The sequence below is a fragment of the Triticum dicoccoides genome, chromosome 3B (genome assembly GCF_002162155.2).
Source record: "Triticum dicoccoides isolate Atlit2015 ecotype Zavitan chromosome 3B, WEW_v2.0, whole genome shotgun sequence".
NCBI lineage: Eukaryota > Viridiplantae > Streptophyta > Magnoliopsida > Poales > Poaceae > Triticum > Triticum dicoccoides.
In genome coordinates this window covers 517,487,060-517,495,046 of record NC_041385.1, presented here as the reverse complement: position 1 = coordinate 517,495,046, position 7,987 = coordinate 517,487,060, and positions in this window count along the sequence as shown.

The following is a 7,987-nucleotide window of genomic DNA, read 5'->3' as shown; positions in this document are numbered from 1 at the left end:
TCGGGCCACCATCGTGGTGTAATACCCTACTCTAGTTTGTGGTGTGGTGGATTGCCTCAGGGGCTGGTGATGAACAGTACAAAGGAAGAACTGCCTCGCGAGGGGAGGAGTTCTTGTGGAGGTGATGCCTCTTGGGAAGGATTCAATCCGGATCCCGGGGTTCCTTTCTTCTGTGGTGGCTAGCCCTATTTATAGAGCGAGGCCTTGGTATTCTTCCCAAATATTGAGCGGGAAGGGCGCCAATAATTAGCCATTTTGAAGGGGAACATTTAGTACACTTATCCTGGCTAAAGTTGGTCCTCTCCTACCAAAGACTCTGATGGTGACGCCGGCTTGGGCTCCACGATGACCTCAATCCCGCTGTTCTGCTGGTCTTGATCTTGTTACACCGAAATGGTTGCCTTCGCTTGATACTCTTGCCTGCGCTTGCCCCTTTTGCACAAAAGAGGAAACAAGGACTCTGCGCAGGCTGGCGCCCGCCTGGCGCCTGCCTAGCTTCGGTCATCATGGCTTGCATCATGGGCACCTCGTGAGGTACCCTGCCTTGATCTCTTCGCCTCCTCGCGAGCCAGCCTGACGAGGTTGTGCCCGAGGAAGCTTCCTATCGTCCGCCCCGCGAGGCTTGGCCGCTCGCGAGGGTCTTGAGCATGTGTTGATGAAGATGGGCCATACTGGGCCACTCCCTGAGCCACGCCGCAGGCCGTAGGCAGGCAAGTCTGGGTACTCCCGTTCCCAGAACGCTGACAGAATGCTTATAATGATGAATTGGTTGTGCAATATGAAGGGCCAAAGCTGGAACCCATACCTCCCGAGATTGATCTTGGGGACTTCTGCCCCATTAAGTTTAGCCCTTTTGATTACTTTTGCTTGCCTCAAAGAAAACTTGTTGCCGAAGTAGGGAATATGAAATAGGTTTTCGTGATCTATCTTATTATTATGGCACTACTTAGATCATAGTTTCAAATAGCAAAGATAGCATCTGCTATTGCATCCGCAATAGCGTGAGCGAAATAGCGTCCGCTATTGCTCAAATTAAATGCCACTACTTTTTGTTAATGATGTAGAAGTATACACAACAATCTAGTGTTTTTATAAATCCGCTACGCGGCCATAGTGTCGACAATATCACCCGCTATCCGCATTCCGCTATGTGGACCCCAATCCGCTACCAGCCTGCTATCCGCTATTTAAAACCATGACTTAGATCTATTCTCGCTTTTATGCCTAGCTAGGGGCGTTAAACGATAGCGCTTGTTGGGAGGCAACCCAATTTTATTTTTGTTCCTTGCTTTTTGGTTTTGTTTAGTAATAAATATTTCATCTAGCCTCTGTTTAGATGTGGTTTTATGTTTTAATTAGTGTTTGTGCCAAGTAGAACCTATAGGATAACCTACGGTGATAGTTAATTTGATTCTGCTGAAAAACAGAAACTTTTGCACACACGAGAATAATTTTATTAAATCACATAAACTTGATTTTGTGTTGATTCTTTTTGTAGTAGATCAATAGACAAATTACCCATGACTTCCTATTTTGGTAGGAGTTTTAGAGTTCTAGAACATCTTCCCTCCTGTGGGTTAACACATGGTGGCCAGCCTGACGCCGCAACTCCGCATAGAGCAAATATTCACGACCTGTTTAAGATCCCTTTCTAGGTAACCAAGGGCTTCCGCTGCTACAATACATCATGTTGTCACATGACCCAAGGATCTTCATCAACAGAATACCATGTGAAATGGAGGCACTTACTGTGTTCTTCTTTGGTGAACTTTTTCACGTGCTCTACCTCGGATAGAGTAGCATTCAACTCCCCTTCGTCCGGGAAAGCACCTTAAAGAGTTGATCATTCTTCTCCCGAGCGCCATGTCATATGCATCATTTTTATTGACATTGCAAGCCTCGATACGGTCGCAAGTGCCCATATCAAGACTTAGGGGCTACTGTCGTGTTCAGCAAGTTTAGTTTGCCTTTAATAAGCACAAGGGATCTCCGAAACTACGAAAACTCAGGAGGAGCCTTACCTGCAAGACCTATAATAGAACACTCACTGCCTTCTCAAAGACAGAATGGGTCGCCCCGAGGTATGCGTCCACCGAACTAAGAGCGTTAAACTCCTGACTAGTGAAGGCAAAATTCCTTAGGGATGCCTTCCATCGTCGGTGGTTCATGGCGCTTTCGTCCTCGAAGGGGGTAGCCGAACAGGTCCCCAAATCCTCTAGCTGGGCTACTTCGGGAGCAACTCCCAAGGTGGGGAGGGTGTCACGCCCAATATGCGATACTATCCTAAAGAGACTCGAAGTTCCCACCAAGGATAGAACCGCATATTGAAACACTTTTGCAAGGTGGATATCATTACATCAACATTACATAATAGATGGGGATACATCCAAAAGGCATACAATGCCACACGAATACAACATCATCTTACATAAGAGCACCATCCGACTACGGATGAATCACAAACAGAAACTCAAATGACATCCACCCTGCTAGCCCAGGCTGCCGACCTGGAACCTATCCCCTGATCAAAGAAGAAGCAGAAGAAGAACTCCAAAACAAGCAAGCATCGCTCTCGCGTCATGATCATCGCATAACCTGCACCTGCAACTGTTGTTGTAGTAATCTGTGAGCCACGAGGACTCAGCAATCCCATTACCATGGGTATCAAGACTAGCAAAGCTTAATGGGAAGGAAGGGGTAAAGTGGTGAGGTTGCAGTAGCGACTAAGCATATATGGTGGCTAACATACGCAAATGAGAGCGAGAAGAGGAGCAAAGGAACGGTCATCAACTAGTAATGATCAAGAAGTGATCATGAGCTCCTACTTACGTCAATCATAACACAAACACCGTGTTCACTTCCTGGACTCCGCCGAGAAGAGACCATCACGGCTACACATGCGGTTGATGCATTTTAATTCGGATCTGGTGTCAAGTTATCTACAACCGGATATTAACAAATTCCCATCTGCCACATAACTGCGGGCACGGCTCTCGGAAGTTTATACCCTGCAGGGGTGTCCCAACTTAGCCCATCACAAGATCTCACGGTCAACGAAGGATATTCCTTCTCCCAGGAAGACCCGATCAGTCTCGGAATCCCGGTTTACAAGACATTTTGACAATGGTAAAACAAGACCAGCAAAGCCGCTCGATGTGCCGACAATCCCGATAGGAGCTGCACATATCTCGTTCTCAGGGCAACACCGGATAAGTCAAGCTACGAGTAAAACCATACTTCGAGTTTCCCCGAAGTGGCCCCGCAGGCTGCTCGGTTCGGACCAACACTTAGAGAAGCACTGGCCCGGGGGGGCTAAAATAAATATGACCCTCGGGTTGGCCGACCCAAGGGAAAGGTATAGGTGGTGGTGAGGCAAATTGTAAAACCAAGGTTGGGCCTTGCTGGAGGAGTTTTATTCAAAGCGAACTGTCAAGGGGGTCCCATAAATCACCCAACCGTGTAAGGAACGCAAAATCCGGGAACATAATACCGATATGACGGAAACTAGGGCGGCAAGAGTGGAACAAAATACCAGGCATAAGGCCGAGCCTTCCACCCTTTACCAAGTATATAGATGCATTAATAATATAAGAGATATTGTGATATCCCAACATAAAACATAAACCAACATGGAGCAATCTTCATCTTCACCTGCAACTAGCAACACTATAAGAGGGGCTAAGCAAAGCGGTAACATAGCCAAAAAACGGTTTGCTAGGAAGGGTGACAAAGGTTAGAGGTTCATGGCAATTTGGAAGGCTTGATAAGCAAGTGGTAGGTAACGCGGCATAGCGATAGAACGAAGCAACTAGCATAGCAATGATAGTAGTGAGATCCAAGGTGACGGTCATCTTGCCTGAAATCCCGCAAGGAAGAAGAACGAGTCCATGAAGAAGATGAAGCCACGAAGATGAACCAAGCGTAGACGAACGAATCCTCACGATCGCAACGAAACAGGAACTATCGAGAAGAAGCACACAACATGGTAAACACACCACACATAAACATGACAAGATGCACAACCAAGCATGATGCATGACAAAACTAGATGAGGCTACTCATGGCAAGAGATGATGCAAACAAGAACAACACATCAAGGCAAGTTTAAATGAGGCCAGAAACAACATATAGCAAATCCGGTAAGTCCTCATATGCAAATTTAGAAGTTGGTACATATCTGAACAAACATTAAGTTGAAGTTGTTAAACATCAAGTTAAAGAGCACCAAGAGAATCTACACAAAATTCTAGTCAAGTTACATGTAAAGTTCATTTAGTTCGGAGCTACGGCCTAGAAGATATGAGCAAAACAAGTTAAACATGGCATTGATGCAAAATGCATACAAACATCAAGCAAACACTCTCAAAACATGGATGCAACATGATAATATGAAACTACATGCAAAATCAAGCAAGTTTCATATAGAGCACACTCAAAACGGAGCAACGGTTCAACACATACACTCTATACTAGTTTAAAGGACAAGCTGTCCAAAACAGCAACTAGGCATCTAGCAAGCATCAAAACAATATGCTACAGAATCTCAACGTGAAAACAAAAGGCATGGTCATGAAGTATAGGTAAAGCATGACAAAACATGAACACTGAGCTATCTCCATAAAACAATATAACATGCTCAAAAGGACATGGCAAGATTGCAAATAATAACAGTTTACAGACTTAGCAGAAATAACATCAGGTCACAATGTTTGGAGCTATCAAACATGTTACACGAACATAACATGGCAAACAAAGGCATGTTATGCTAATACTAAAGACAAAGAACAAAACTCCCTTACTGAACTAATTCCAAAGAACAACAGAAAAGATGGTAGCATCCATGCAAACATGGCAAGTGATATGACAGATTCAGACATGGCAGGAACAACAATAAGTAGGCATGTTGGTGAGCTTGTACCACTCACCACAGAACAATAAATGGCATGACAAGGTGACCAACAGTAATATGACATGTTTGTGAAGCTAATCATTGCAAGAGAATGTTCATAGGATGCATTGATCACTATCAAAGCTCATGGCAAAACTGAACTTAATGTTAACAGGCTGACAGCAACATTATTTAGCAAATTTGGAGCAAGATTACAACAAGCTACAGCAGGCTATAAATTCAAAAAGGGGCACGAATGGATAGAGCATGACATATATAACAAAACATCCTTAGTGAACATCTCCATATTATGCATGGAATGACTTGTAGCAGCATGTTTACATAGCGTCATGATATAGCAGATTCAGACTAGCAAAACAGTAACAGCAAGTACCCTACTTCACGAGCTCGATGCACTCACTACAAGACTCACAAAAATACATGTATTGCACCACAACAAATATGGCATGTTGTAGCTCAAAACTCATGTAGACATCAAGCTCATATGATGCACACAAAATGCAACGAAAAAGACAAAACAGCAAGTTATAACAGTTTCAGCAGGTTAACATCATATAGCACTCTTGCAACGATTATTTGAGCATCAATATGGACTCCAATGAACATGACCCAATGGAACAAAATGAAGAGCATCTCATAGTGAACATTTTGACATATTATGCATGCAAAACGGATCTACAGTCAGAGAGTTATGACATGATGAACAGGGCACCCGAATGTAACAATCTCAGGGACTTGGCAATTTTTTTTCACCTCGCGAAAAAAACTGTCAGGTCGGGGTTGGCTCCTTCTCTCGTACAGAACTGCCATGGCAGAAGTCAACGCCGGTGGCGAGGGGGCGTGGGACTCCGGTGGGCATCGGGAAGGCCGGGAATCGGTGGATCCGGGCATGGGGAATCCATTCCCGGCGACAAGGCGGCTTGGGGCGGCGCGGACGCGTAGATCGGGGCGCCATGGCCGGCGGCGCCATGGAGTTCTCTGCACAGCCATGGGAGAGAGAGATGAGTACGGGGAAGAGGAAGTATAGGGAGTGGGCGAAGGCGAAGGAGGAGTAGGGCAACGGGGTTCGGCCTGTGGTCGGCGGCGGCTCGCCGGCGCGGCGAGGATGGCCGGGGTCGGCGCCGAGGTGCTCCGACGGCGCAGGTGGCTCGGGGTCGAGGGGATCCTCCCCTCCATCCAGTTCGGGAGCGAGGGAGCGGGAGCGCTCAGGCGGCGGCAGAGGCTTGGCCCGGATCGGTCCCGGGGCGGGCCGCGGATGGGCCTTGCGGGCCTGGCGCGGTGGAAGCGACGTGGCTGCCCATGGTTGGCTGCAGGGAGACGGCGCGGCGAACGGAGCAGCGACACTTGGCGGCGGAGGAGGGCACCGGCGCTGAAAACGAGGAGGGAGCGGCGGCTGGCTGCGGGAATTGAGGAGGGGGTAGGTAGGAGGCCAAAAATGGCAGGGGAGGCGTCTATATATAGAAAGGGGCTAGGGTTAGGGGTTTTGCTCCGTTTTGGAGTCGTTCGATCGCCATCGGACGGTTCGGAGCAGAGGGGATAGGTAGTTGGGCCTAGTGGGCTGTGTAGATGAGTTGGGATGAGAGGAGAGAAGAGAATAGAAGCCCGGCAATGGTTTTCGGAGACCGAAAACGTCCGACGATTAAACCGGCAACAGCGCCGCTACGAATGACGGTTGGACAGTCAAACAAACTCCGAATGCGATGAAACTTGGCAGGCGCTCTGTCTACACTATAATAAGATCGCACGCCAAGTTTCTACCCATTCCGAGAACATTTTTCGGCAACTTACAAAATAATATTTCGGAGGTGCCGCGGGCGCGTGCGAGTGTGTCTGGGCTCGGAACGGACAACGGCAGGAGCGGGAAGACTGGGACGGATACATGTTTTGAAAAACATGATGATGCAATGCAGATGATGACATGGAAAAGTGCAACACGCAAGCAAATGACATGGTAATGAAGGCGAATAACTGGCAGACACCTGGCGCATCGGATCCGGGGCGTTACAAAGGGGTCCCTCGCCACTGCTCGGAGCCTATGTCCCTTCGGCCCTTGTATCCCTCGTTGTCGACGGAAGAATGGGTTGCCTGCAAATGGATTAGAAGAATCAAATCTATGATGAGCTATTCTCGGGGGTACAATAACAAGTATATTACCTATGAGCTAAGGAAGCATTTCGGTCTGCCTCTACAGTTGCCACGTGTGCCCGAGCTCTGTGTGCCTCCAGCGGAGGGCTCCTTTGAGGAGCCAATTCCCCGCATGGATGTTTTGAACGTCATCCCTTTGGAGGAGAAGTCAGGGTACTAGGGACCTCGGGACATGAAGCTCTCTTTCGAATAGAGGTGAGGGGGTTTACCGATGAGGCCGACCGCGTTCCCTGTCGGATTTCGGGTTCCGGCAGACCCTTGAGGTTCGAACTCTGGGGTGCGCGCGAAGATCTCTCTCCTACCAACTCACATCTCGAAGCCTCGCAAGGAATCTAAACTAAAAAGATGAACACACAGGAGACACGAGGTTTATACTGGTTCAGGCCACCATTGTGGTGTAATACCCTACTCCAGTGTGTGGTGTGGTGGATTGCCTCAGGGGCCGATGAGGAACAATACAAGGGCAGAACAGCCTCGCGAGGGATGTTCTTGAGCTGGTGCGATGAACTGCTTGGGTGAGTTCAGTCGCCTCTCTCTAGTCTACCCAGAATCTGGATCCGTGTTCTCTACCCAAATTCTCTCCCTACTCTGTGGTGGCTAGCTCTATTTATAGAGGGAGGCCCTGGGCCTCTGCCCAAATAATGAGCGGGAAGGGCGCCAACAATTGGCCATTTTGAAGGGGAACATCTAGTACACTTATCCTGACCAAAGTTGGTCTTCGACTACCAAAGACTCTGACAGTGACGCCGTCCTAGGCTCCACGGTGACCTCCATCCTGCCGCTCCGCTGGTCTTGGTCTCGTTGCACCGAAATGGTAACCTTTGCCTGATGCCTTGGCCTGTGCTTGCCCCCTTTGCACCGAAGGGGAAACAAGGACACTGCGCAGGCCGGTGCCCGCCTGGTGCCTGCCTGGTCTCGATCGTCATGGCTTGC